The sequence below is a fragment of the Asparagus officinalis genome, chromosome 5, assembly GCF_001876935.1.
Source record: "Asparagus officinalis chromosome 5, Aspof.V1, whole genome shotgun sequence".
In the NCBI taxonomy this organism is placed as follows: Eukaryota; Viridiplantae; Streptophyta; class Magnoliopsida; order Asparagales; family Asparagaceae; genus Asparagus; species Asparagus officinalis.
The window spans coordinates 61,984,357-61,992,581 of record NC_033798.1 but is presented as its reverse complement, the minus strand read 5'-3'; the positions used below and the strand labels follow the sequence as shown (position 1 = coordinate 61,992,581).

The following is an 8,225-nucleotide window of genomic DNA, read 5'->3' as shown; positions in this document are numbered from 1 at the left end:
CCCTCACACCACCACATCATGTAGCCTAGCCTCTAACACTCACCACCACATTAACAAGCTCTTTAGATCTTCCAGTCAGCGATTAGTAGCGCTCCTCCATGGCTGGACACAACCGCCACTCATAAAAAGCTCAAATTTCTTTTCTTTCGTGTTTCTCATGCAAACAGGAAACCGCTATGAGTAACTCTGTCATTAAATGAGTTCCCCAATGCCACCACAGGACTCACCGCATGTTACTGTCTGTCTCTGCACTTGTCGGAGCGTCTCCATGAACCTCATTGTCGCACACGACTCAGCCATCCAAAACACTCCGTATCCCGATGTAATTTGTTGGATCTCAACCACATCTACCTAAAGATCCAACTTTTTTTCTTCTTCCTCTTGATCCTTGCTCAATCGATCTTCGATTTACACGACCTTGACCTCTATCTTGCAAACTCGACCCTGAATCCATCATCATGAACTATGCTATCAATTATTAAGAATTGACGATTTTCGTTTCTAAACTCTGCAATCTAGAGACATGTTTCAAATATCTCCGATACGGCCCGATATATCATTCGATATATCGCCCGATATATCCTTTTACAGTGCTTGCCACAACCGATATGCCCTGTAAATATTATTTACTACTTTTTGACTATTTTGAGCGATATATCCCCGATATATTCTTCTGTATGGCTTGTCGCAAAAATAATATACCGTGTTTGATAATTTTTGGGTGAGATATCATAATTTTTTCATTATATCAAATGATATTTTGGCCTAAAAATCAAACAAAATGTTGCAACATTGATTTGTGCTTTTATTTTTTTTACAAAGTTAATTAGTGATCCTAAATATATATTATTTATATTTTGTATGATTAGATTTTATCAAATATGTTGAGACTACATTTTAGTGCATTATACTATATATGCAAATATTTGTTATGGCATTCTGATATTAATAACATATCCTCAATTTTTCCCGATATTCGCAATCCGATATGAATTTTGACCATCCGATATTTTTCCGATACCTAATATTTAAAACATTGCCTGAAGATAAAGCCACAAGATCTCAAGATGTAACAACTTTAAGCAAGAACATTGAGATTTACATAGTCCGGTTGACCAAGTTCAACCTATATCCATGGGGCAACAACTTGAAATATCCACTATATATCAGGTGGAGCTATCATTGCTTGATCTTATTCATTTCTTTTGGGGTCTATAAGAAGAATAACGAGAGATGATGTTGAAATTGACTCAAAGCTACAATTATGTCAAGGCTATTATAACCAAACAACTGTCATGTTTATTCACTTTGAGGATAAGGGAGGATCCACCTATGTCAAAGTGGTGTCACAACGCCACTTTGACATAGGACCCCTCCCCATTATATAACCTTAGTTATAATTGGTAACCCTAACTAAACTCTGCATTTTTTTAGCCTAAGCAATTTATATTTTCTTCCATAGTCTTCTCTCATTTCTATTTTAATCGGTTTTCACTACCTTTTGAGTTAATTAATTTAATATTTGTAATTAAATTAGGGTCAGTTGCAGATAGACCCCCTATACTATCGCCAAATTGAACTTACTACCCATGCAGTTCTGTTATTGCAAATAAACCCCTAGAAAGAGTTTTATTGTTGCAAATGGACCCTCTAAAGTGAAAATCTAACATTTTTTTAGTGAAATAGTGAGTAACTACCCTCGTATTCCATTAATAAAAGTTTAATAAAACAACCCAAAAGAGAATAAACAAGTACAAGAAGAAAGCCACAACCAGTGAAAATACATTTTTATATAATCTATTGTTACATATAGATCACCTGAAAAAGATAATAAAAAAATTCACTCAGAAAGTCTATATAGAATAATAGAACTGAGGATAATAAATTTAATTTAACAATAGTACAGCGGGTCTATCCGCAACTAACCCTATTAATTTATGTAGAGACGCCACTTTCTGAAAATTCTAGATCCGCCACTATGGAGGATTACCTCGAAATAAGTGCCAAATTGAAGGTTGTAATAGAAAAACTTTAGTGTTGTAATAGAAAAATTAAGCAAGCCAAAAGAAGTTTTGTGTACTAATGACGAGATTTTTGATGTAGTTTTCTATAACTTAGCCTAAGGGAAATGCACAATATTTGCATTCCTTCAACATGTTCCAGCAAGAAAAGTTAATCTTATACCTAGCTTTCCCTAGACCCACGTTGAAAGGGTGTAATAATTTACACACCCTCAAAAGATAAAAATAAAGTTAACAAAATATTCCATCTCAAATCAAACAGCCTCTAACTAGGGATACTAATTTCAAAATAGTAATAAGATTTGGGGGACTAATTTCAAATTTCAATGATTTAGGGGACTAATGTCAAAATATTAAAGATTTCAGGGACTAATATTGAGATAACCATTTCAAAATATAAAGCCATCTACGTTTTATCTAAACCTGAAAATTTATTCAAGGGCAGATTTATAAACCCCATAGATGGGTGTGTTACTTTCCCCAAACTTTTCAAATTAGCATGTACGCTCTTGTCTTTTTTACAATCTACCCTGCATAAATTTTAAAAATTGCACCCAACCTATCACGCTTGTTATGTTTACAATGTGAATTAACCAATCAAAAAATAAAAGCCCATATAAATTTCCACTGATTAACAAATAGGCCCAAAGGCTAAAAGCTTAAAAGTACAATAAAACCAAAACCTAAAGCTAGTATTAAAACACAAAACCCATTAATCTAGTCTATCTTATTTATTTCAAACTTCAGAGATACCAAAATCCCAATCGATATCCAAAGTTCTAAACCCTACCTCTCAAAGCTCTGCCCAAACCCGCACCCACATCAACTCTTGCTAGGATCCACCGCCGCCCGGACCTCTGCCCAGACCGACAGGCGTCCGGACCTCCTCCTCTCCTCTCCTCACCAATTATCAAGTGAGTCAAAATTTTCTTTTGAATTATGTTTTTAAAGAGTTATTATTTTCTTATTTAATTGCTAGTTCACGCATTCACATGCTCATCTATGATTTAGGGATACAATTCAAAAAAAGTAATATATCAAGAATATACAATAAATTAGTTTTGTTTGTCAAATAGTTTCTTCAATTTCACTACATTTTGAAATATATTAAAGTGTAAAAGGAATTTATGGTTAATGGATTGTTATTTATTTTGTGAATTTGAGTCCTATGAATATTAGAAATTGTAGAAAGTAAAAAATGTGAGAATTGGTAACTAAATATAAGTAAAAAATTATTGATTAATTGGAATAATAGTTGGATATTGATTATATTTTTTAACGTTTTTAGTTATGGATAAATTTCTCAAGAGAAAGTCATTAACAGAGCAACCATCCAACTACTCCAAATTTAAACAACAGTGAGAATTTTAAAACCTAATACCAAGCGAAGAAACTGTGTGAACTTGAGAGATTTTATGACAATCCAGGGCTTCGACTGAATATTTTAGACTATCATCCCAGTGATCAAGATGGTATGCGAAAAGCTTATTTACAAAAATATCCGTATCAACCACACCAACATAGATTTCCACAAATAAAAAATGGAAACAACCTGTATCATTTCAGTCACAGTTGGCTTAATGAATTTGAAATTGGCTTGAGTATAGCATATCTAAAGATGCGGTCTTTTGCTTGTGTTGCTATCTTATGAAGCCTAACCAAAGTGGTGATTGTGTTACCACCGAGCATACAAATTAGAAAAAGAAAAATAGCCTAATAAAGCATGTTGATGGCTCAAATGGCACACGTAATGAAGCTTGGAAAAAATGTCAAAGTTTTAATCAAGCAAAAGGAACACATGGATATTGCTATGTCCAAGCAACAAAATCAAGCCAAAGAGGATTATTGTATTCAATTGATGGAAAAAATCGATTGTATTCAATTTTAACAATCGATTGTATTCAATTTTTGTTAAGGTTTGGCCTTTCACGGTGATGTTGAATTTGATCAGTTAAGTAATCAAGGAAATATTTTTGAGCGTATACGTTTTGCGACTAATCAAAATGTTGCTTTTAGTAATGTTTTGACAAGAGCTCGTAAATATATCAAATTAGCAACGCCTAAACAAAGGATATTATGAGTGTTGCTGCAAGCGAACCTACTCAAGTTATTACCAAAGATCTCGGTGATGATTTGTTTGCTAGTTTGATTGTATGAGTTTTGTGATATATCGATTAAAAAGTAAATGTCTGTCATGTTGTATAATGCGGATAAGTAAGGACGTGTCATTGAATGTCTTCTAAAGCTTGTTCAGGTTTCCTCCACAAGCTCTTTATCCCTCAAGGCAGCAATTGAGTTATATTTTCAAAACATAGTTAAGTTTATCAATGTGATGGCGCTAATAACATGCAAGGAGAATTTAATGACCTCAAAACATTGATCATGAAGGAAAGTGAGTATGCTTTCTATATTCATTGTTTCACACACCAACTTCAGTAGTTCAACTAGCTCTCATAAGTGTTGCAGAGCAACAAACTGAGATGCTTTACTCTTTACGATGCTAAATAATTTTGCTAATGTGGTTGGAGGTTCTGCAAATGTCGAGATATTTTTTGAGAAAAATAAGTTAGCAAGACCATAGAAGGATTACAAAATAGTGAACTTTTAAGTGGAAGAGGTTTAAATAAAAAAAAATCTCTTCATCTAGCTGAAGATACTCGTTAGGTTCTCATTATGAAATGCTATCCAACTTGATCCCTATGTTCTCATCTGTTATTGAGGTGCGTGATATTATTGTCAAAGATGGCACAAACTCATAGCAAAAAGGCCAAGCAAGTGCCTTGTTATACTTCATGCAATCTTTTGAATTTCCACTTGACATACACTGAATAAAAAATATATTAGGAGTTACACATGAATTGTCTCAAGACCTACAATGGAAAGATCAAGATATTATGACTTTAGTTAAAGTAGCCAAGCAACAAATATAATGGTGAGGGAAGATGGTGAGAGTCTTTGCTTAGTGAAGTTTCTTTATTTTGTGAAAAACACGATTTCCACATTCCAAATATGGATATGCTTATACTTTGCGGATGGTCATGACGTAATGTTGTGAAAGTGACACACTTACACCACTTTCATGTTTTCCATCAAGTGATTGACAACCAACTTCAAGAACTTAACAACTGCTTTATAGAGGCTAACAATGAATTTCATATTTGTACTGCTTGCTTGAATCCAATGGAGTCATTTTCATATTTTGATAAGCGAAAATTGATTCTCTTTGTTGAGTTTTGCCCATCAAAGTTTCATCCAGGAGATTTTATGGTTCTTGATAATCAACTTGAGAATTATATCATTAATGTACGTTTAGGTAGTCAATTCTCAAAACTAAAAGACATTCGTAATCTTTCCATATAGTTAGTGGAGACAAAAAAGAATATTGCATATCCTGAGGTGTATTTGCTCGTGAAGTTGGCTTTGATATTACCTATAACGATTGCAACTTCAAGCTTTTTCGACGATGAAGATTGTGAAAATCACTTGCGTAACTGCATGGAAGATGAGTGGATGAATGATTGTCTAGTCAAATACATTGAAAGAGATGTGATTAATAGCATTGACAATGTAAATATCACGCTTGCTTTAAAAATATGAAAAATCGTTGAGAGCAATTGTAGAAGTACACATTGAAATGTCTTATTTTGATTTTGTGGTAAAATTGGTTGTCAAAATGCTTTAAATGCTTTCTTATGTCTCTTGATATATATTTAGAAGACAACTGCTTATTTAATTACTCAGAGCACACTAAGTGTTTGTTTATGAATTTGATTTTAATATATATTTTTGTTTATGTTGTAGAACAAATATATTAGAATCTAACCGCAATTCTGTAGAGGATTTTAACTACCAAGTATACATAATTTGATTTCATTAATGGAAGTAAATAATTAATAAACAATACTCACTTTTGTTTATCAATCACATTGCAGCAAAATATAATGTAATGAACTTGATAAAGTAATGTTGAGTAGTGTGTGCATTCCCATCATGTAATATAGTTTTATAATATTATAGATACTTGATGTTCGCCACTCCCTAAGAATTTTTTTCTAAATTTACTACTGCTTTTATTCCTTCTTCTCCATCATCATCATGTTTCTAGTTTAATCTCAAGTAAGATTATAACCACTATGTTATTTTTAGTTAAAATCTTGTGTCCAAATTATAATTTAAAAAATTTTAGGTTAAAATCATTATATTACTTGCATATGTGCCTAAGCTCTTTTAAAATCTGGCTTTTTCAGGACAACCAAAAATAAAGCAACAAGCGTATAGATGTAAAGGGCTGTTCAATCTTGGCCACACTTGATATTTAAACTCAGTGGTAAATATGTTCTTTCACGCCTCGTTTGGTCGCGGGAATTAAGTGAAGCGAGAATGAAATGAAACAAGAAAGGAATAAAATTAATATTCGAATGGAGCGCTCATTTTCATTTTCACGTTTGGGTGCAATTTGAGAATGGAATGGGAATGAGTATATTTAGAAATTATGTATTTTTTATTTCCACTTTAGTGAGAATGCCCTTCCCTAACATCTCATTGAGAATGATCATTCCCACAACAAGTGAAAACCGATGACAAGTGGGGATGAGATTTCTAGCTTCCAAAAACACATTGTGTTTGGTATGAAGGAATGAAAAGTGGAAATTGACATTCCATTCCCACCCACTCCAGCACACCAAACGAGGCATCAATGAGGGATTCTTGCAAGATTGGATGTTCAAGATAGCTGTGTTACTAGTGCGTTAAAGAGACTCTTTAATGAAAGGTGTGATAAGTCTATAACTACCATAGGATCTGCATATCTCATTAGATAATTCGAATGCTTCAGGAGAACCCTAATTTGTGGCTAACAAGGAGCATGATAATCGTGAGTTGCGGCTACATTTATTTGAGGACATGGAACTACTATCACACTGCTCATACCTTAAGATAGGTTCAAGCTGAGTTTGTGGGGAAAAGATTTTCAGCTTTGTCTGCCACTATTTTAAAGATAGGTGCAAGGAGATTTACTTAAATCTTTTAGTTGGAAGATCTCGCGTGAAGGTATCAAGCCATAATCTTATCCATTTTTCTTTGGCTCTACAGGAAGAATAATGACAGGTGATGCTGAAACGGATTCAAAGCTACAATTATGTCCATGCTACTGTAGCCAAACAGCGGACACCTTCATTCACTTGGAAGATTACCCAAATTGAAGGTTGTAAACTTGTAATAGAAAACTCAAGCAGTGATGTAATAGAAAATTTGAGCAAACCAAAGGGAGTTTTTTTAGGCAAGATTTGATGGTAGTTTTAGCCCAAGGGAAATGCAAAAGATTTGCATTTCTTCACCAATTTCCTACATGAAAAGCTAGTATCATAATTAGTCTTCCCTAGACTGGAGCGGACAGCTATCGAGGAAAATTCACATACTTCTATGCCAAGTTGCTGCATTTATTAATAGCTCGCAAGCAGAGTAAAACACTTATGAATGATTGAACTTTTAGCAACGAAACTCATTAAGATAGTTACACTAGTAATTTGATAATATTTTGGCAAAATATGCAGACGCTCCCTTTTGTCCACGCATCTTTTCGGCGATGCACACACAAATCCCGACTATGAAGATTTTGTAAGACCAATCTTATACCGAAACACAAACTCCTAATAATGTAATCTTCATTACATAAATAATTTGATGATATTCAACGATCCACCGATGCTCCTACGGAGGGAGTAATACAATGCCCATTACTTCGTCTACGCATCTCCTGATGCGCACACAAGCCAGGAATTATACCAAATTATTAATATGCACACAAACCAGGAATTATTAATCTGCACACAAATCTTCATTAGACGTATTTATACCAAATTATATATCAACCAGAAATTAATTAAGTTGGCCACTATCATGTCCTATTATCCTTATATATATATATAACTCAAGCATATCAATCCATTAAAAACAAAAAGGGATCTTTCGTTTTTAACATGAGAAAGGTGTACATACCTGAGAGATCTAGAGAGTTCTAGATCGGATGCATTAGGGCTTCGAGTCTTGTTGATTGGGGATCGATATCAATTGGGATTTCTGGTTCTCGCACGAGAGAGCGATTGGGCGGTGTATAATAGGCGCAGACAGGATGGAAATGTCACAGTTTTATCCCACTTTTTTTTTTTTTTTTATGGTTTTAGTTTAGTTAAGGTTTATTTGGAA

At 33.7% G+C, this 8,225-nt stretch overlaps 1 protein-coding gene across 3 annotated transcripts in view; it reads right to left on the bottom strand.

Moving 5' to 3' along the window:
- Nucleotides 1–8,154, bottom strand: part of LOC109843563 (probable serine/threonine-protein kinase DDB_G0276461) — a 16,619-nt gene extending 8,465 nt beyond the window's left edge. For 2 of the 3 annotated variants that reach the window (XM_020412501.1, XM_020412504.1), the window contains exons 1-2: nucleotides 8,019–8,154; nucleotides 5,452–5,512 (exon numbers count right to left, since the gene is read on the bottom strand). The gene's annotated coding sequence lies outside the window, so the exon portion shown is untranslated. The remainder of the gene's footprint in view (nucleotides 1–5,451; nucleotides 5,513–8,018) is intronic. The other variant, XM_020412502.1, reaches the window with a different exon arrangement.